Here is a 22,295-nt window from a genome sequence, read left to right as displayed (position 1 = left end):
AAAGGGAGGTCCTGGACCGGGTTGGCCTGAGCCTGAGGACCCAGTGGTGGCCACTTCCCGGGCCTGGCCTGGCCTTTGCCTGCCCTGGCCTGGGGTGGGGCCAGGGGAGCCGGCCGGCTGTCTCCAGATGATTAAGAGCTGGCAGCCACGGCACGGTCCCGGGAGCAGGAGCCAGCACAGTACAGTCCTCTCTCTTTCTTTTTTGGCACCAGGCAGGCCTATTGATGTTTATCAGCCCATGTTTATTATTCTTAACGCTGTTCAGGATGTTCCTCCCGGCTGGGGAGAGTAAAGCAAGCCAGTGGGAGAACGTGGGGCCATGACCTCGAACCTTGGCCTTGCTGCCACCCAGGCTGTGTCAGAGCCCCCCATGGCCCCAGGAGCCTCATTGTACAGATTAAAAAGTTAAGGCCAGAAAGGGGGAGGTGGTTTGCCCAAGGTCATGAGTGAACTCGGTGTGGAGGGTTGGTTGCACACGGAACTGAGCCTGAATCAGGTAAATCCCTACACACACCTGATCAGTGCTCACTGCCTTCTCTTACAAGTCCCTGATACGTGCTTGGTGCCTTGTCCTGCCAATGTCACATGTTCGCTAGAGGACTGGGTTCTGGAGGATGGAGAAGGAGTTATCCAGGGCATGAAGACTGAGATGCAGGCAGAAAGTTGGTAGGAGGGATGCCATGGACAGGACCACAGAGTGGGTAAGGGTCTGAAGCTGGGAACTATCTGGAAAACAGCGAGAAGACAGCAAGAGACAGGAGATGTGTCTAAAACCCAAGAGTCTTGGTCTGGGGAAGTGGTTTAGTCCACGGGTAAGTACTTGTCCTGCAAGCATGAGTCCCACATTTAATCCTCAGAGGCCACTCAGAGGCTAGGCACTGGCACTAAGGCGGAGACAGGAGTATCCCTGGAGCTCCGGCACAACCTGATGGCTGGAAAGATCTTGTGGAGTAATGTCTTGAGTCTGCCTTCTGTCTACAGAAAAAGAGAGAGAGAGAGAGAGAGAGAGAGAGAGAGAGAGAGAGAGAGAAGAGAAGGAGAGAGAGAGAGAGAGAGAGAGAGAGAGAGAGAGAGAGAGAGAGAAAAGGGGCAGGGAAGGGGGAGAAGGAGAACTGCAGTCCTAACTTCTGTCCAAGCCTGAGGTCTCCGAGTAGTGTCTGCAGCCTTGTCATGAGCAGAGGCCCTGTGATCATGACTCAAGATCCTGTTTACCTTGTCCCTGTTGCCTCCAACTGCATTCAAAGAATTGTACTTTGTCTGACAGGCTGGGAGGAGCAAATGGGATGCTCTCACAGCCCTGTCCATCTCCAAGGTGTGGGCCCAGGAGTTTTGCTCTGGTTTCTGTTATTGACGCAGAGTGTATGAGAATGGATCATTTAGAGAGGACAGAATCTCCTTCTGTCTGGAGGCAGGACAGTCCAAGTTTGAGATGCGGGCCTCCAGCAAGGTTGTGTTCCAGGCTCAGCCCTCCATGTGCCAGGCACTGGAGGTGTATGACATGGGGACATTAACAGCTCTCTCTCTGGCAGAGGAACAGTCCCACAGTTCTGTTAGTAATGACACTACCCCATGACTTGACCCTCGTGCTGTGTCTTAACACTGTTACAATAATAATGAGATGGCAACCTGAACACTCAACCCACAGCATCGTCTGAGGCAACAGTGGGTTGAGAGCCTGTTGATGAAGGCCATTCAAGGAGTAAAGTCCACATGGAGCCTATAGAAAACAGGACTAAAGCCTCCACCCTATCTGCTGAGGCTCAAGAGCCAGCCTGAACATTCTCTGCCCTGTCCACTGGAGGTCCACAGGGGTGAGGAGTTCCACTCCCCAAGTCCACATGGTGGCGCTCCACTCCAGTTCATAGGGCCCCTCCTCTGCCCCCCCAATTTGCTCTCAGCCATCACCATCCTGAGCCTTCCCTTGGTGTGGACCACCTCCTGAAAGTCTTCCTCAAATGGATCCCATTTGGTTCCGAGAATCTGGGAGGCAAAGCTGGTAGGTCCAGCACAGTGCAGTGACTTCTGCTCCAAGTCAGGCTCAAGATAATTCTAAACCTTCTGCAACCCAGAGCTGTCTTCCCTGGACTGGAGGTCATTGGCTCCCTGCCAAGAGCAAGGCAGAACATCACCCATAAAGAAAAGTGGAAGTCTGGTGGGCAACAGGAAGAGAGCTTAGAAGCCATGGGAGCCTCAGCTAAATGAGAGGAAGCTGGACCAGTCTAAGGTGCCAGGGAAACTGACAAGAGAGACAGGGGTAAAGTAACAGCAAGAGAGGGAGGGCTCACTTGTGAGTGCTTGGTTAGTTCCTAGGAATCTAGAATCCTGGGTCTACCTCTTCCACTAGCCCTGAGGGTTGTGGATTCAAGCCTTTGTCTCTGAAGATCTCAGCTTTACGAAGGTGTTGACTCAAAGAATTCCCAGGAGGCTTTGTAAATCTAACTTTGAATAGTCTGTCTCAAGGCTCAGTTCCTGTGATTACAGAGTATAAGAAAACCCAACGGGAAAGTGCACTTATGGCTCCCATACCTACAAACCAGGGCCTTAGGGACCCATGTCACCCGGTGCTCCTACCTTCACTTGGGGCCTGAAACACTCAGGGTGGTGGGGCATAGAAAAAGCACTCCAAAGAGACAAGGCAGTGAAGATTACACATTGACCCACGAATGGAGCTTCTGTTAGTCATCCATATTTGAGGAAAGTGGTTAAGGCCTTTGGCTTTGGAGGCAGAAAAGGAGGCAATGAAAATAGGGCAGAGTTCAAAGTTGGAGAAGCAGTCTCAGCACACATCCCTGTGTGTGCCAAGGACTGTCACCAAGGCAAGACTGATTCATGGCTCCATTCATCCCTCTGGCCATTCAGCCCTCACTTTTTCACCTCTTCCCATCCCTTCACTAGGTCAGCATCTGGACAGCCAGGGTAGCCTCTGCCTTAAGGAGTGTACAGCCATGGGAGAGATATGAGGGGTCACCCAGCCTTCAGGATGAGCTGGGTATTGGCAGGGGCGTGATGGCAGCTCTGAGAAGGAGCATGGTAGAGGGCTAGCCTGGGCTTTGGTGAGTAAACAAGAGAGCGACAGGAGCTTGATGGACAGCAGCTCTATGACCCTGTGGGATCTGGGGCTGCTTTAGAAAGAGACCCTTCATCAGAAGGCAAGAGGAGCTGAAGGAGAGTTAGAAATGAAATGCCAGTGAATGGTGGTAGGGCCCTGAGCCAGCACTGTGGTGGCAGGTTTGGGGATGAAATGAGAGGTAACAGAAGCCTTGTTTCCTGCTGCAGGGTAATAGGAAATGTGGGGTCTATACCTAGATAGCCCTATTTCTAGCCTGAGTCACTGGAGAGATGATGTTGGACACAGGGCAGGCTGGAGGGAAACCATTAGAGATTAGTTCGGACTTTCAATCACACTGGCTCTATTCCCTTCTAGCATGAAAGGGTATCATCGCCAATCTGTGAATGATTTACTGCCCTCTTCTGTATGTTTTATCATTTGGATGCTTTCCTGCACACCCAGAGATGGAGAGAGACCAGGAGAGAGCCAGTCAGGAGGACAATCCTTCTCCCTGCCTTTGCCCCTATGCCATGCCTGTCACCAACATGAGTGGCACCTAATACCCACACCGTGACTTCATCTGCTTCCTCCATACATTTCCCATGGCTGCCCTGGAGGTTTTGAAAATACATGCTTCGTGGGTAGGGGTGGAGAGAGACCTGTTAGAGATTGTACTAGAAGGCACTAAAGGTTTCCTGATGCACACAGCACAGTGGCCACTGAAGCCACTGCTCTACCGATGCCATAAGGACAGGAGCAGCAGCAGTGAGCAGAGGGCCCCTCGGGATCTCAACAGGAACACTTCCTCTAAACCAATAGAACTGGGTGGCCAGGGGTCCCTCAGCTCCCCATGAGACGTTAGGGATCTGGAGACAAATGTCAGTCCTGAATCTCCAAAGAAGGATCTCTTGCCCTTCAGTGAGGAGTGGTTGAGAGTTTCCCGGAAACCAAGCCCCCGGCTAATGGTCCCACTCTCTTTTCTAATAAATACGTGGCCCTGGGCCCGGCTCCCTTCTCTGCTTTGTCATGAGGGACCTGTTATTTATGACTTGGGAGTGAGTCACAGGCCTTGGCAGGGAGCTAACGGTTCTGGGCCCAATGTATTTTTCCACTCAGTAGCAAATGAAGGAGGAGCTTGTAAATTCTGCCGTCAGAACGACTGTGTAGGTATCTTTTCGGACGCTCCTCCTGGCTTGGCTGTAAATCTTTTCCCTGGTAGATGTTCCCGGTGGTCTTTGGCAGCTGCCGGGAGAATGGGTGGGGGCCCTTCCAGACTGAGCTCTGCTCCCTGGCCACACAAGTGACTCTGTGCCCAAGGAACTGCCACAGTCTCTCTGGGGATTTCCCATAGGCGAATGGGGGAGGGGGGCAAAGTGAGCCCGGGAGTCAATGGGATCAGGACAGTGAGGCCGGGAGAAGAAAAGGCTGAAACGTGGGAGCAAAGTAATAAGATAGCAGTGTGCGAATGGCTTCCAGGACCCACAGGATCCAGTCGGTCTCTCTCGACTGCCTGTGTTGGGCCCATCCTTAGACATGGCAGGGCAACCCTGGATGTGACACACTCAATCTCCTTACCCCACTTTTTTCCCTTTGCCTCAGGTCCACCCTCCTTCCTCAAGATCCAGGCACCAGGCAGAATTGCAGGCTGCTTCATATTTCCCACTGAATTTTTTTTTAAGTTGCAGTTCCCAAATAGAGTCTTATGCCTCATTTTACCATTTGCCCAATGACCAGACATTTGACAGGTCAAGGAGAAGTTGAAAACTGCACATTGAAACTCTGCCCTTTGAACTAGCTAGTAAACATAGCCAGTCACAGGCTTTTTGCTTTGTTTTGTTTTTGTTTTTATTTATTTATTTATTTATTTTGGATGTTAAAGGAGACCCAAGACCCTGGGCTTCAGAAACAAAGGATAGATTTGTTTTTTGTACAAGTTCACCATAGATTTTTTTTTCGGAGCTGGGGACCGAACCCAGGGCCTTGTGCTTGCTAGGCAAGCGCTCTACCACTGAGCCAAATCCCCAACCCCCATAGATCTTAATTCCTACAGAGCCAGGGATGCCTGCCTGTACAGACTGAGACTTACACCATGGTAGGATCCTACAACTGTGGGGCCTCTTTTGTATTAATAGGCAAAAGTTTGTCTAAGCTTGGCCTCCAGGGAAGGACATTACCTTCAGTAAACAGAACTATTCTGTCTTCCCCAAGCTCCCAAGCTGTTAACTTCAAAAGTGATGGAAAGGGAGCTGGGCGGGAAGGGTGCTGGCATGAAACACAGAAATGGAAGAGACCCAAGGGGATAGGAGACAGACCTGTGTCCAGACAGGGTCTCGCCTTGCTTTTGTCTCTTTGTGACTAACTCAGGTGCAATGCTCCAGCCCAGGGATTCCCAAATCTTGATTGCATCTCAGAGTCTTGGGGAGATTGAGGCAAAAGCAGGCTATTGCACTAGATGGGCAGTCGCAGCTACAGGTCTGAGACTAGTCAGAGTGCTGGGAATTGAACGCTCCCTAGAATAGTCTTCCGCCAAAGGAAATTGAGGAAGTGCAAGTTAAATACCTTCTTCATTCTCTGTGGTTGAAGCAACATCTCCCACTGTCTATGCTTTCCCTACTGTGATGCTGTGAGTCCCCTTGATAGAGGCTTAGTAAACCCTCCCCTCCCCTGATACCACCCTTTATGGGTCTCTTTCCTCCCTCTCTCACTTCTGTACTCTCCCAGAGTCTTTGTCTCTGTGAAGCTATGCTGGGACACAGCATAAGTGATAGCAGACATAATCTAAGTTAGCATTTGAAAAAGCCATATGTGTTGTGCTCTAAAGGCGAGGTGTGGAAATCGAAGGTTGGCAACACTGCTTCTGGGATTCATAAAATGTAGCAGTCATTCCTTTCCAGAAAACATGGCTCAGAGAGGGCATTGGGGACAGGGGTACCCTAATCTGAACCCTGTGGGGGCTCCCAAGAACATACCGACTGAAGTGAGAGACGACAGAAAGGTAACAAGGTAAGGTCACTGGTCAGTTTGAGTTTGCCCTGGAGGGATGGCTCCACAGTTAAGAACACTCACTGCTCTTGAAAAGGACAATGGTTTAATTCCCAGCCCCCACTGGGAAGCTCACAACTATTTGTAACTCCATGTTCTCTCCTGGCTTCTGTGGGCACTGTATGTACATAATACATAGACATACATGCAGATAATACACCCACATACAATTCTTTTTAAAAATTTGCCCTCAGATTTTCCTCCTGTAGAGTTCACCTCCTAACATTCAACCCAAGGTTAGACCCTTTCTTGATCCAGATCTTCTCTTACAGGAAGCTCCAGTGTCTGAGATCGGGGACTCTTCAAGGCTCTGGTTCAAAGAGAGAGATAATCTGAAGAGTGGGCGTGTGGAAGTGGACAGTGTAAGACTGGGACAGAATGGCTTGGAGAGTCTCTGCAAACATCACCTAATGATCTGGAGATGTCCCAAGTGTGGTTCCACCACATGCCTGCGTAATTCACATTCTTCCAGAGTCCCTCTGCCAGGTTTCCTCTTCAGCCAAACTCTCCCTCTCTTTACGAGCAAATGGGCTCACAGGAAGTGATTAGTGTTAATTTGCAAGACTTTATCTGGATGGCCATGTCTTGCTGAACCTCTACTTGTATATCCCAATCAAGACAAGAAAAATAAACTTAGAGAACAACATTCAGTGGAAATACTGTGGATTCAGATAAGGCAGGAGCCCAGGGCTTCCAGAAAGACACGGAGGTCCATCAAAGTCACAGAGCTTGTTAGCACAGCAAAGACTCAGAGGAGAATCTTGGATTTTCTTGCGCATGCTAGGCAGATACCCCGCTCCTAAGGACTGTCCCCCTCCCCCAACATCTACTTACCTAGTCTAGCATAGGCTGCCCTCAGTCGTGTATCCTCAGAGTGTCAGGTCCTGCCATGAGGTATATTCAGCACCAAGTACACGGTCTGTATTGAGGGAATGGTGTAAGTGTGTGTGCACACGCATATGGACACCAGAAGTCAACCTTAAATGTCATTCCTCAGCAGCCATCCTCTTTGTTTGTTGAGACTGGGGCTCTTGCTAGCCAGGGCTTCCCAGATTCAGCTAAGCTCACTGGTCAGGGAAATCCCGGAACCCTGTCTCTCTGCCTTCCCAGCACTGGGATTATGAGTGTACATCACCCTTTCCCACCTTTAACCTGAGTTCTGGGGATCGAATTCAGATCTTCATCCTTGTGTGGCAAACACCGCACCAACTGAGCCAGCTCTTCAACCTCCATACACTTTGTTAATCCTCCTCGAAGCCTTTCCAGGTAGCTGCTTGCTGCCCCATGGCACTTACAAGGGTGCTGTGACGCTTAGTGTTTTGTACAAGGAAAAGAGCCAGCGTGTGAGGGCTGCTGGCCGGGGCAGACGTGGACATGCATGGAGTTAGTTCCCCTGCAGCACGAGCTCAATCAGACCTGACAGCCAGATGTCTGGACTGATGACGTCAAGGCTTAGGGCAAGGGCTGGGGGACAGCCAAGCTCTGGTTGGTAGCCCCCACCCAGACAGCTTCCCAGGAGCTGGGAGCCACATGGGAGGCAAAAAGAAAGCCTATGGCAGCACCTCCCTGCTGAGGACACCCTGACGACGGGGCCTGGGCTGGGGCGCTGGGTTTTGTACATCAAAAAGAGGCCAGTGTTTATGGGTTGCTGAGCTCAGATTTCATCTATAGCTCAAAGAAAGCAACCATTCCTTCTTGCCTCAGGAGCTCAGCAACTATACCATCCCAAGACACCCTTTTCTCCTGCCCTCCTCTCTCTTCCCTTCCCTCCCCTCTTCTCCTCCCTTCTCCTCTCCTCCATTGCTTCTATCATAGCCCTCTCTGTACAGCCAGCAGCATGGGACAACCCCTTGCTCTGTGAACTGCCTTATGGGATACCTCTCTTCTCCCTAAGACTTCTCCCTCAGAACATACACCACGACTGGCCACCATCCTCCTACCTGCATGGGGGGTGGGGGTGCAGAGGTAACTTCATTCTTGTCCATATTGTTTTGTGAGACCTGGAACTCACAGGTTAGACTGGGTAGGACGTCAAGGGTTCTCCTGTCTTCACTGTCACCTCACCATTCCTGTTTTTTTTTTTTTAATGTGGGTTCTGGGGGAACTGAACTCAGATCTTCCTGCTTGCAAGGCATCATTTTGCCAACTGAACCATTTCCCCAGCCACTTCCCTTTCTGAATATTTTGCTTGGCATGCTGTGCAAAGCTTTGGTCATAAGTTAAGCTAGTCTCCTGTGGTGACCTCGAACACTGATAGGTTCTGTCTAACAGCCTTTGGAGGCCTATGTTTGGTGTCCACTACCTGCTGGCTGCCAGGGACGGAGACTTCTGCTGGGGAACATGAAGCTCAGTCCGCTCAAACTCACTGTAAACAACAGCAGTAACTACCCCATAGGAGGGATGGAAGGGGAAAGAAATAAACCAAGCCCTGCTCCTGAAAATACCTACAGAAAGGTCTCCTCGTTCCGGGAGCTGGCACATTTGTGATAACCCACCATGGCTCCCAGAATATTAATTTGCTGATTGCCGATGAACATGGAAATAAAATTGTGATCAAACAGGACAGCAACTTCCACTGGATAGGTACCAAATTAGCAAGAGTAGGTAGGGATCCTGGGATTATGGGTCTGAGTGGCCTGGACTCTGTTCAACCTGGGGGAGGCTACACCCTTGCCTTTGAGAGGGAGGTGGGAGTGGTGCAGACTCAGCTTCTTTCTTGGCTATAGTGACAGGATTGAGCAGAAGCAGACACATGTGGGCATGAATCAGAACTCTAAGCTCTTGTTTGTAGCTTGCACCATATTGGTGTGGAAGCTGGCTAGCTAGGCTTTCATTTTTGCATGTGCATGTGTGTGTATGTATATAGTGTGCATTTGTATGTACATGTTTGTGTGTGCAGGTATGTAGGGGTGTGTGTGTGTGTGTGTGTGTGTCTGTGTGTGTATGCCCACATGCACATGCATGCATGCACACACACGCACACACACACACACACGCACACACACACACACAGACACACACACATACAGGCTAGCAGATGTCCTCAGCTGTCATCCTCAGGAAGGTTCCTCCTTCTTTGAGATAGGGTCTCTCACTAGACCAGAACTCACCAACTCAGGCCAGTGAGCCCCAGAGATTTGCCTGTCTTCCTTCCCCAGAGCTGATTACAAGTACACTACCACACTTGACTTTTTTTTTTTTTTTTTTGGTTCTTTTTTTTTCGGAGCTGGGGACCGAACCCAGGGCCTTGCGCTTCCTAGGTAAGCGCTCTACCACTGAGCTAAATCCCCAGCCCCCACACTTGACTTTTTAACATGGGTTCTGAGGGTGGAACTGAGGTCTCCCTACTTGTATAGCTAACTGAGCAAGCTGATCATCCCAGAAAGTGGACATTCTTAATTCAGGAAATTCAACCAAGTCACAGGGGTATACTGGGTGTCAAGAAAGTGCTAAGCACTTTCTTGAGGATTTAGCTCAGTGGTAGAGTCCTTGCCTAGCAAGTGCAAGGCCCTGGGTTTGGTCCTTAGCTCTAAAAATAAAAAATAAAATTAAAAAAAGAAAGAAAGAAAGTGCTAAGCACCACCATCAATCTTCCTGTCTCTGTCTCTGTCTCTCTGTCTCTCTCTGTCTCTGTCTCTCTCTCTGTCTCTGTCTCTCTCTCTGTCTCTGTCTCTCTCTCTGTCTCTGTCTCTCTCTGTCTCCTTGTTTCTGTCTCTCTCTCTGTCTGTCTCTGTCTGTCTCTGTCTCCTTGTTTCTGTCTCTCTCTGTGTGTCTCTCTCTGTCTCTCTGTCTCTCTCTCTATCTCTGTCTCTCTGTCTCTCTCTCTGTCTCTCTCTCTCTCTCTCTCTCTCTCTCTCTCTCTCACACACACACACACACACACACACACACACACAGTAGGCCTCCATGAGCTCTCCAGTATTATACTTACTCTATATCTTTCCACATCATTCTCTATCTCTGTTCCTACTTTTAAAATGTATCTGCAGTTGAGAGCACTGGATGCTCTTCCAGAGGACTTGGCACACACATGGAAGTTAACAACCATCCGTAACTCCAGTTTCAGGGGATCTGATGCCCTCTTCTGGCAAACAACCATATGCACAGGCATAAACCTAAAAAAAAAAAAAAAAAAAAAAAAGCAAACAAAAACAGTGAAGGGCGCTGACCAGCCTGGAAAGACAGCTGGGCCTGAGTCAATAAATTAGAACCAGAAAAGTAAGAAACTAAGATGAGCCTACTTTGAGAAGTCCACCAGTGGTGACCAAAAGGGCGAGGTCCTCAAACATCTTCCATCAAAGAGGTATGGGGCAGCAGGAAGGGAGAGGTGAAGGTTGAGGCGCTGGCAGTAACACTGCAGTTAGACATTATACCTGACAGGCAGGAACAAAAAAGACCACGGACTGAAAATCCTGCACTGAGTTGGAGAGTCAGGGACGAGGGCTGAAACTGAGCCTCAAAGGACACATGGGTGCTGAGCAAGTGAATGAGGAGGACATGGCACTCCAGACTGAGAGAAGCGATCGACACAAGGTACAAACTCTCTGAGAGGAAGGAAGTGGGATGAGCCTGAAAAGCCTGAGGCCTGTCACCAGAAATGCTTTAGAAAGAGCTGAGAGTGTCGGACAGTCGAGGCAACACCGTGTAATCGTTCCTTCAACAAACACCTTACAGATGTACAGACACAATTATCTCCAGCCCTTTGCCAGAGCCAGGGACAGGGAAGGCAGCACATGGTCCTCTGAGAGCTCCTGGACAGGCAAAAGATCAACTCACTGTAGCCCTGGTATGGGAGACGCAGAGGCCAGACTATGGAAGCAGAGTCTTAGCCTCCCACAAAGTAGGAAGAAAGGGGTCCCCTGGGGCTGCCATTTAGGTCCTGCAAGTCCTGAGTGCTGAGTACGTGCTAGTCAGTCAGGAGAAGGAGGGGCAGGCTGAGGGGTGGGGACCCCAACAGAGGAAAGTGGTCTGCAGATCTCAGAGCTTGAGAGCCTGAAGCAGCAGAGCAAAGGGAGCAAGACGGAGAAGCAGCTTGCAGGGCAGGACACCTCGTAGGCAGAGGGAGATGGGGGGTTTACTAACAAGGGAAGGGGGCTGGGATTGAACCGTGAACATGAACTCATGCTTTCGCAGATGTGTCCAAGCCAAGCCAGTGACTCCACGTGTAGCTGGGGATAGCAATGATCATGGACCAAAAGATCATAAACTAACACGAAATAGCATGAACATAGCATGAGCTTTTTATGTGATTTTTTTTCTTGTAACTCAATGGCATGGTTCTTGACTGTGAACTTTGCAGATGACATGTTGCAAGGTCAGGAGGTTGAGTCTGTCTGCACCTCCGAGGCAGGAGCCACGGAGAGGTAAGGGGACAGCTGACAAAGTGGCTGTGAGGCAAAGTGAGGAGCAAAGAAGACATAGACTGGGGCAAGGGACGTGGAGAGGAAGAGGCAGCTCTGAGGGAGCTTGGAAAATGATTACTCAAGAAATACTGGAGAGAGACTAGGGGTGTGGCTGCTTCCCACACATGCAAAGGTCACATGAAGAGGTGAGGAAAATATTGAGTTAGGTTGGGGACATGTTGATTTTAATTTTCAGAGGGAATTAAGCTAGTTTCGAGGTAGCATGTGGCCCACCATCAGGAGGAATATGCATGCTAAAGATGAACTCGGTGCCATCTTTTGGAGAGAGGATGACCCCATGGAGTGCTCCACATCCCAGGGGAGAACATGCAGGGATGGAAGGGAACGGGCCAGGACCTCCAGCACTGCCAACACTGGAGCAGCTGACAGAGGAACCAGCAGTAAACCAATGGCCTGGAGCCTCAGACACAGTGGCCTCCCTGTGTGTGCTCTCCTAGCATTACAAAGGACTTAATCGGACACATGGCTGTCTGGCTTCAGATCACAGTTGATTGCCAGGAGCCACCGTGTGCTAATGTCCTACCGAGCTGGTGTGAGCTGCAGTCACGTGACAGAGCTGGCACCCCTTCTTCCTCTCCCCTTCCCTGGGGGCAGCAGAGTCCAAGCAACCACTCCAAACTAAGAAATGGGACTGGTGCCTTAAAAGAACAAAAAGAGGGGTGCTCCGTGGTCCTGCTCCTCCCTATGTGTGCCAAGCATAAGTCCAGAGTCCTACTAGATTGAAGTTGGGGTCTCTACCCTGGTTAAACCATGATTGAGAGTCTTCGTTTTGGACGGGAAGCACAGAGGTCAAGGGAGAGCCAGTCCAGTCAATAGAGTATGACTAGAAGTGTTTGCAAAGATCAGCAAAGTTGCTAGAAAGTTCCAAAGTCACTACACACAGGTGGTTCTGAGGTTTTCCCCACAACTTCCTCTCTGAAGTCACAGCCAATATGGAGTCCTCACCCACACAAAAATGATGTGGGTTGTCTGAGCTGATGTCCACGAGGCAGGACCAAGGAGGCTCAGGGGCAAAGGAGGCCTGGAGAGCGAGGCAGGTGAGTGAAAGAAAATGCAGGATGCATCAGCTTTCCATTCCAGACCAGGAAAAGTGTGGGGACTGAAAAGGTTGGGAAGACATGGTGTGTAGACAGCTTGGGACCGGCGAGGTCAGCAGCTCCCGTGGAGAGTAACTGGAAGACCGGTTCCGGTTCTCATGTCAGCGGGGTTGAGGGGAGCGTGGCTGGAATGCACCACAAGTCAGTGTCCATCCCCTGGGGTGGCCAGTGGGGAACCTCCAGCTCTAAAGTCATCACCACCAGAGGAGCCTAGACCTCTCCATGGAAAAAGGGTCCCCCTGGGGCGCTTGGCGCCAGTGGGGATGAGCTCATAGCTGCTCTCCGTTGCTTCCCTCTTTTTCTAGGCATCTCAGATTTCTGGATGTTTGGAGCATCTGCTGAGGACAAGAAGGGGGCTAGGATCCAGATGCAAGGTGGCTGTGGGATTGCAGGGACTTATTTCACCTCAGCCCTGGGCTTAGATGGGGAAGTTCTATACCCCCACCACACACATCCTCACCTCCCACTAAGGCACCAAAAACTGTACACTATGGGAGGCTGCCACCTAGAACACACTTGTGAAGACTTTGCTTAGCAATTGAGAGATGTAGACACAAAACTAGCAGGAGCTAGAGGGGCTGGTGGGGGTGACAAGAGCTTGGTGGGATCTGGGCACTGCTACAGGAGGGTAGGACTCACAGGATGATGCTGATGGTGCCAGTGCTAAGAAGAGGAAGGTGTGGCCTTGGCTTGCTCTTCTCCGCTGATGCTGTGTGATGCTGAGTATCTCCCTGGAAGAGGTGAGTCCTGCTCCAGGACACTAGTCTAAATGAGTGTGTGCTGCTTTGAAAGAGGAAGCCACAGCGGGAAGCTGGTTTGTGCCAGCCTATTACCATTTCACAGACAATAAAGAGACAGGGACACTCTCCAGATCTGGCACCTGAGTGCCTACCTTAAGACATCCCTGGAGGATTACCCTGAGAAAATATCAATTAGAAAGCCATGGGATCCTAGACTGAGGAGATGGCTCAGTCTCTGATGTGCGTGTTTTCAAACACTAGGGTATGGGAGTTAGACTTGGTAATGTGCTCATACTCTCAGTGCTGGGGAGATGGATATAGGGAGATCCTTGGAGCTCTCTTGATAGGTACACTAGCCGACTGGGTGACAGTGCAAGTCAATTTCTGGGTTTTGGTTTTTTTTTTGTTTTGCCAACTCTCAACACAAGCTAGACCTGTCTAGGCAGAAGGAAACTCTGGAAAAGGGATAAAATGTCCCTATCGGATTAGACTGTGACCATGTCTGCAAGATATTTTCTTGATTAATGATTGATGTGGGAGGTCCCAGCTCACTGTGGGCAGGGCCACCCCTTAGCAGGCAGTCCAGGATTGTATAAGAGAACAGGCTGAACAAGCCATGAAGAGCAAGCCACTAAGAAGCATTCTTCCATGGCCTCTGCGGTTTAGTTCCTGCCTCCAGATTCCTTCCTTGGCTTCCCTTCATGATGGGCTGGAAGTTGTGAGATAAAGTAAATGTTTTCCTTCCCAAGTTGCTTTTGTTCATGGTGTTTACCATTTAATAGAAAGCAGACTAGGACAGTGAGTTCCTGGCTAGTAAGAGTCTCTCTCTCTCTCTCTCTCTCTCTCTCTCTCTCTCTCTCTCTCTCTCTCTCTCTCACACACACACACACACACATACACACACACACACACACACACATACACACACACATACACACACACAAAATGGGTGGCACCAGAGAAACAAAACCTAAGGATGTTGTTCTCTGACCTCTTCACACATACACACGCACATATACACATACTTCACATATGTGTGCATATATATGTATATATATGTATATATATATGTATATATGTATATATATGTATATATATGTATATATGTATATATATGTATATATGTATATATGTGTGTATGTGTATATATATATTAAAAAAGAAAGACAATGCAGAATGCCCTGGCATCACAGAGGTTATTAGATTGTGAATGCCAAGGGTAATTGGCAACCACGAGTCCTTTAGGTCAAAGGTGTCCTTGGATGCTCTTCCTAGAGACAGAGTCCCCTCTGTGGACAGGTAGCTCAGAGGATGAAAACGCTTGCTGCACAAACTTGGTATCCTGAGTCCCGTCCTGGGAACCCACAGTGGCAAGAGAGCATCAGCTCCAGAAAGTAAAGTAATTACTCAACCAGGGAAACAGACAGAGAACAGCTTCTGAAGAGAACCCAGGGCCCAGAAGACAATGCCTGGGAATGAGACAGAGAGGCTGGGGTTGAGCAGTACCCAGCAGAGCTGCTTCATGCAGTCAGTGGGAATGCTGGCCATGTGAGTGCGGTATGCGTCAGCGTTCTCTCTTAAAACTGTCATGAAACTGGATGTTCCGTCTCTGAACCATCTTCTGGCATTGGGAGGGCTTGGAGGCTGAAGGAATCTGAAATGGGTTGGGTGCAGTCATGCCTCATCACTGACAACTGGAAGAGATTTACAATGCCATGGAAACACACCTCTGGGAATGTCACTGAGGAAGTTCTAGATTGGGTTAGACTGTGGGTGGCAAATGGGCTGTAGTCACAAACCAAATAAAAGGGAAAGAAAGAAAGTAGGGTGAGCATCAGTGTTCATCTCTCTATGCTTCCTGATTGTGGACACAATAGAACCAGCTGCTTCAAGGTCTTGCTGCCACACCCTCCCACTGTGACGGACTCTTCCCTCAATCCATGAACCAAAATAAACTGTTCCCACTCAGGTTGCTTTTGTCACCAATACAAGTGGCATTTGAACAAAACCTTAATTTTTTGGTGGGGGCAAATTTAGAGTCTGAGGTGTTTGACAGAGTTATGGACACTGACCTAATGGGTTAAAAACAACTGGTCTTTGTTCATTCCTCACACGAGTTCTTGCGTGAAGTTGCTGGTTAATATTTCTGGCCACTAGAGCTTTCTGGGAAAGCCATGGGAGTGCCTCATGGGTAGGGAGGTACACACAGAGTGTCCTTGGAATCAGAATTCAAATCTCAGAAGAGGTTGGACCTCCAGTCCACTCCCACACCTGAGAGCCCACAGTTCTGTTAAAGTGGCTGAGAAAGTCTCTCATGTCACTGAGCCTGTGTCTAGTTCTGGTGGCTTCTTCCCTCTGAGAAATTCTGGGAACAGCTCAGTCTCTCACTCAAGCTCTTCAAATGCATATATTTGAGAAAGGGCCTCATGATGCTCAGGCTTCTTTGGAGTTAGGGATGACCTTGAACTCCTAATCCTCTTGCCCCCCCCCACCAAGTGCTAAGATTATAGATATGTCTCACCACAGTCAGTCTAAAAGAGCTGGCACAGACTTGGACATTTGCCTGTCCTCCAAATGCCATCTCTCTTGTTTTGGACAAACACCCAGACCACACTCTTCAGCTTCTACTTACAGCGAGGGACTTACACATGACTAAGTTCCTCCCTCCTTTCTGAGTGTTCTCTATGATGCTCTTTACCCTCTCTCCAATTCCACCAGCCAAGACATTGGCAGGCAGGGTGACTCTGGAAGCTGTGTGCAGAAGAAAGCAGTTACCATCATTGATGGCCTTGGGTAAAGAGTTAATATCCAAGAGGCATGCGGTATCCCCCAAGCTTGTTTGACTAAGACCAGTTTCATTTGTGGTTCGTGTTGCAAAATCTCTCGGTGTGGAATTCCAAGCCCTCTGTGCCCTGCTTGATAGCGTTTTCATTCGCATCTCCTGCTGCAAACTAACTTTTCCCAACTCTGTCAGAATTCTGGGAATCCAGAAATTCCAGGAGAGGACCATTGGCAAGCAGGTCCTGCCTCTCGCTTCTGGAATTTCCTCCCTCTCAGTGGTCTTCCCTTGTCCCAGGCCCCTCCATGTGACCAAATGCTGTTTCCCTCACCATTCCTCTGTGTTTCCTGCAGGCTCTGAGCAAATAACACCTAGCAAAGCCTACAAGGACATCATGGATAGCCTTGTTCTCCTCACAGGCAAATAAGACCGCATGCCTCCAGGCCTTTTGAAATTAGTTTTGGGGGTGCCAAATATAGCTTTGTGGTAGACTCCTTGTTTTGTAATCATGGATGGGGTCCTGGAAAAGGAGACCAAGGGAAAAATAAGATAAAGATAGAGGAGGGAGGAGGTGAAGGAGAGGAAGGAGGGGTGGCAGAAGGGATAGGAGGAGGAGAGGGAGAAATAGAAGAATAATTAAGCCTACATTATCCACATTTTCTGGTAAGACGCTGTCACGAATGGCAACTATGAGCAGAAGCTTGAAAAAGCGGCACATGTTTAACCAGTCTCCCTCCCTGCTGCAAACCTGGCAGAGGCACAGATGGAGGGCCCAGCATTAGCCTGGATCCCAGAACGGAAAGGCCACAGAGCAAACCGCAGCCAGCCCATGAAGCTCGGAGTGTATGAGTGAGTTCTGTCATCACACACTATAGAACGTTAATGGCCACCATTGCCACCACCTACCCAACCCAAGCAGAGTAGCTCAGATGCCACACAGAGGCCGTCATGGGACCTTCCAATTGCCCTGGGGATCAGAAATCACATAGACCTGGACCATCCACCTAAATTGCCCTCATGACTGACTATGAGAAGAGGCTCCTTCCAGCCCATTTCAGATCCCAATATAACAAGATGAGTCCTTGAGAGGGTTAACAAGATGGTGGTAAAGACTGTTTGCTGCACAGAACAGGGCCTGAGACCCAGTGAAAAGCAGGGCACAGTGGCATGCACCTGTTACCCAGGGCTGAGGATGCAGCTAAGACAGGATGGTCCCTGAAACTCACTGACCAGCCATCTTAGCTCAGACTCACTGAGACACCATCTCAAAGGTAAGGTGGAGAGTGAAAAGGGAAGACCCCAGATGTGGGCCTCGGGCCTGTGTGTGCACACACTGAACCGTCATCACACACACACACACACACACACACACAGAGAGAGAGAGAGAGAGAGAGAGAGAGAGAGAGAGAGAGAGAGAGAGAGAGAGAGAGAAAGGCAGAGAGAGACAGAGACAGAGACAGAGAGACAGAGAGAGACAGCTATTGCTATGTAAGCTTGTCTGTTACTGCAGCATAAACCTGCCTACCCAGATGAACATCTTCAGATGCCCTTTCATGTGTCCATCTTTTAACCTTGATTAGCCCCCAGATTGACAACATCTCTGTTCCATCCACCCTTTTCCTCCATTTCATCATTCCCACTACTACAGAATCCATCGTCTCTGCCACCTTCCCCCTCCTGCCACTTGCCACATCACAGTGGTGCCTCTTATCCTGCCAGAGTTACGGCTGGGGATGCTTACCTCTGCCCTCACTGCCGTCACTGCAAATATCCTTCCCCTTTCCACACAGCTCTCATTCATAATTCAACTGCTGCTCTTTTACAAATCTTCAGTTCTCTTAGAGTGGCTGCCTTCCTTTCCTTGCCTTTTCCCCATCAGTTGCTTCATTTTCTTTGTATCATATATGGACAAGTCCATCCCTTCAACTCCCTAACAGAAGAAAACATTTCCTATAACTCAGTTACTATCCATTTCATTTCTTTCTTGGGGACCTCAGTCCTAGATAACGACCCTGTGGGGACAATCACATCCTCCTGGTGACGCCGGTCACTGCCATCTCAGCACCAGAGGATCTCTGCTACCATTCTACATGTGCTTTTCTCTCCCACCTCCACTTCCGCCTTTATTCATGCAACCATGTTCATCTCTGCATGGCAATGCACCCTCCGGCCTCCATTACTGTAACCGGTACCAGCATCTCTAATATCCGTTCTCCTTCTATCCCTCAGCATCCCCATCATTACTCCACTGTGATTTGTACTGTATTCTCATTTCACAAAAATGCTATTGTCAGGGCTGCAGAGATGTCTAAGAGCTGAGACTCTTAGAGCACCAGGGCTCAACTCCCAGCACCCTCACGGCAGCTGATAACTTTCTATAGCTCCAGTTCCAATGGGTCTGACACTCCCTTCTGGCCTCCTCAGGCACTAGATACATGTGGTGCCCATATGCTCATGCAAGCATTCACAAATACACACAAAAAAAATGATATTGATGTGGCTCGATGGTTAAGAACACAGACTGTTCTTTCAGAGGACCCACATTCAGTTCACAGCACTCAGGCTAGGCAGTTCACAGCCGCCTGTAATCTCAGCGCCTAAGGATCGGATGTCCTCTTCCGGCCCTCACGGGCACCTGCTCTCACATGGTACACACACACACACACACACACACACACACACACACACACACACCTTAGAAAAGGTGCCATTGTCCCTTTCTCTGGCACTATCCTTGTTGAATACTGAGAATCTTTCACAGCTCTCCCCTCACGAGCTTTTGGAATGGTTACCCAGACCAAGAGTCTCTGCTGGTGCACTGAGGCAGTCTGGCTGGCTCCCGTGGCTACAGGAGAGCTGAGGCCTGCTCCCCTACAGAGAGCCTAATCATTTTTCCTTCTTTTGGTCTTGAGCCTTCCCCTCGGCTCCCCCTCTCCCATGTGGCAGCCACATGGTCTTGGAATGGTCTGAACAGTGGAGCAAAAGCAAGACCTTCCTGTGTTTCTGGAGCTCCTCTTGTGGCTTTCTGGGGAGCATGGACACATCCAAGACTTGGGTTTGGACCTAGAGACGGTAGATGGAGCAGGTCTTTGGAGGATTCTGGTTCTGGGCCATTTGGACTGATTTATTTGGTTAGGACATTTCTCCACGTCATTTAGGCGGCCGGTCTCTGTAGCGTTCTCTTTGTATATTCTATTTAAATCTTAGGGTTTTTTTTTTATCAAAGTAATACATGTATATATTTTGAGAGTAAAATGCTCTACAAGGTTTATAATGAAAAGCACAGTCCCTGGCCCATCCCGCTTGCTTCTGGGTCCTCTCCTGACAAGCACTTTGAAATATTTTAACCTCCTCTTCTCTTTATTTCCATATTTCCAAGTAGCATGGTAAAGTGGGCATTTGTCACAAATTTTGTCACAAGGGTCTGTGGATCTTATTGCATGGAAGGCAAGTCCTAGCCCTCTCATACCACCTCTCTCCAGACAGAGCCTGCCTTACTGTTCCGTTGCTGTGAAGAGACACCATAATCATACAACTCTTGCAAGAGAATGCATTTACCTGGGGGCTTAGTCCATTATCTTCATGGTAGGGCGCTTGACAGCATGCAGGGAGGCATGGTGCTGGAGAAGTGACTGCAAGCTACATCCTGATTCAGAGAGAGAAGAGGAGAGAGATTGGACCTGGCATAGGCTTGAAACCTCAAAACCCACTCCCAGTGACACACATTTCCAACAAGGCCACACCTCTTCCAGCAAGTCCACATCTCCTAATCCTTCTCAAATAGTGCCACTCCCTGGTGACTAAGCACTTGAATATATGGGGGTGATTCTTATTCAAACTGCCACAGCACCCCTCGCACATAAACACATGGGAATGTCAGTATAACCATTTTAGCTCTGATCACATGCACATCATCCATTTTCTTGTTACAGCTTTATGGTTCCCTTAGAGATTGCCTGTGTTCTCCTTACCATGTGCTGTATATGAACAGGTTCACTCATCCCTACACTCTACACAGTGATTTCTTTTGACTATACATTGTTGCCTTGGGGACCTTGTTCCTAGAGACTTCTGTATTTAGGACAATATGGACAAAATTATTCTATACACATCTCAAAGATTCTCCTTCCAAAGCTCTCCTTCACGGAGACTCTTGGATTTCTCTTTGAATTTGCCCGGAGTTCTACATCACTTGTCTGTTTCTGTTCCTTGGTTATTACCTAACTAAAGTGGACAACCTTCTCCCAAGGGCTGATTGGAAAGTAATACTTTTCAATTACAACTTTAAAAATGTCTGAGGGACTGGAGAGATGGCTCAGTAGTTAACAACACTGACTGCTCTCACAGAGGACTTGTGTTTGGTTCTCAGCGCTCACACAGTTGCCTGTAACTCTAGTTCCAGAGGGCCTTTTGCTGACCTCAGAGAACATTGTACACACATGGTATGCAAACTTATATGCAAAAAAATATCCAGATACATAAAAGTTTTAAATCTATTTAAAAAGTAAAAATCATATGTGTGCAAAGTTATATTTGTTTTTATTGCCACTCTTTCTTGGCACAGTGGCTGGGGATGATAATGTATGAGTATGATATAGAGAACGACAATGTATGTAAGTAAGTAAACTATTTTTCTCTTATCTGGAAGGACTTAAAATTTTTCTTCTCTAGTTTTGAAATTTTACTTCACTGTGTCTTGACTGAATTGTTTTAGCTTTTCATTTTAAAATTTAGTTTACTTATAGAAACATTTCAACCTGTAATTTCATGGTCTCTGGTTCTAACAAATAATCTTCCTCCCCTTCTGCCCTTCCTTCTCCCTCTTCCTCCTTCTCCTCCTGTCCTTTTTCCTTCTCCTCCTCTCCTCCTCTTCCTCCTCTTTATCCCATCTCCAACCCCTTCCTTCCCCTCCCCCTTCTTGGAGTTCAGGTCCTTGCTTTTATATCTCTCTAGAAATTCTATGATTAGATGCTATTCACAGCTCAAACATCTAACTTTTGTACTAACTCACATTCCTTTTGAATTTCATTCTTTTTTGGCGAAAATGATCTTGACTTTATCTCCTTTATTTTATTTAGGTTTGATGTTTAAATCAAATATGGATGCTAAATATATATTTTCCAGGAACTTTCTTTTTCTTATTCCTTTTAAGAAAATAGTCTCCAGTTCTCATTTAAAGGAGGCACCACCTTTGATCATCCTGAAAATATTAATCTTCATTTGTGCTGTTTTCCTCTTCGCTGTCTCCTCTGGTTTATGTGATCCCTTGAAGGTTTTCCTTAACTATGAAATGATTCTCAGCTGCCCTTTTATACTTACATGGGAGGTGCTAAAATTCCAGGTGGAAGTGGCAAAGGAGAGAAAAGTGTGGGCTTTGTCATTAAGCGTTGGCGCAGGACATAGTCAGGGACCAAGTGCCTTTTGCTTTGATAAAGTTGGTTTTTCCAGGAAAAACTTTCCCAAGGTCTTCCTATGTGATTTCAGCATCCCAACGCTAGACTGAGAAAGACAAGCTTGGCCTTCAAGAAACACATTCATCGTGGTGCCTCTGTGTCGAGAACCTTCCTGGTTCAATATCTCAGAGAAAACCTTTCTGTTTTCTGAGCACGAGAGGGACTGATTACATAGGTGCCTGATTACACAGGACTGATTATATAGGGTGGAGGAATATTGCTGCTTCCTGTAAGAAATGATTACCACCACTCCGTTTTGCAGCCTCGCTGTCCACTCCTGGCCGCTCTGGGATTCTGAGGCCTCAGGGGTTGTGTTACCTGTCTCTTCCTGGTGTCTGTTCCCACACCTTGTCCATTTGGGTCTCCTCCGAGTTTTGTAGCTCAGGTCTCTCTGTTCCTTGTGGTCTGCTAAGTCTGGCGCCATGCATCCACATACTTTCTAATTCCCAAACTGCCAGCGCCTCTCGCACTGCTGTTTCCTTTCCCATTCTCTTTCCTTGTGGGTTTATGTCTTCTTCTTTTTCTTTTTAACATTCCATTAATGACATTTTAGTGGGACTTCTGGAGTAGCCAAGATAAACATGTGTGTTCAATCAACTGTGATTAAGCAGCCTAATGCTCTCTATTGTAGCTTAGAGCCAAAGTAACAGTTAATCATCTAGCCTTCTTCTACCTTGCTTTGCCTGCCTCCTCCATGCCTTCGTCTACTGAG

The 22,295-nt window shown here is 48.4% G+C and overlaps 1 long non-coding RNA gene across 1 annotated transcript in view; it reads right to left on the bottom strand.

Moving 5' to 3' along the window:
* LOC147994933 (uncharacterized) overlaps positions 1 to 22,295 on the bottom strand; it is a 58,627-nt gene that overhangs the window by 14,964 nt on the left and 21,368 nt on the right. Inside the window, exons 2-3 of the long non-coding RNA XR_015687246.1 lie at positions 19,689 to 19,776; positions 6,926 to 7,010 (exon numbers count right to left, since the gene is read on the bottom strand). This is a non-coding gene — a long non-coding RNA (uncharacterized LOC147994933). The remainder of the gene's footprint in view (positions 1 to 6,925; positions 7,011 to 19,688; positions 19,777 to 22,295) is intronic.

The sequence above is a fragment of the Rattus norvegicus genome, chromosome 4 (assembly GCF_021556685.1).
Source record: "Rattus norvegicus strain SHRSP/BbbUtx chromosome 4, alternate assembly SHRSP_T2T, whole genome shotgun sequence".
NCBI lineage: Eukaryota > Metazoa > Chordata > Mammalia > Rodentia > Muridae > Rattus > Rattus norvegicus.
The sequence above is the reverse complement of the archived record's forward strand: the minus strand, read 5'-3'. Positions and strand labels throughout refer to the sequence as shown.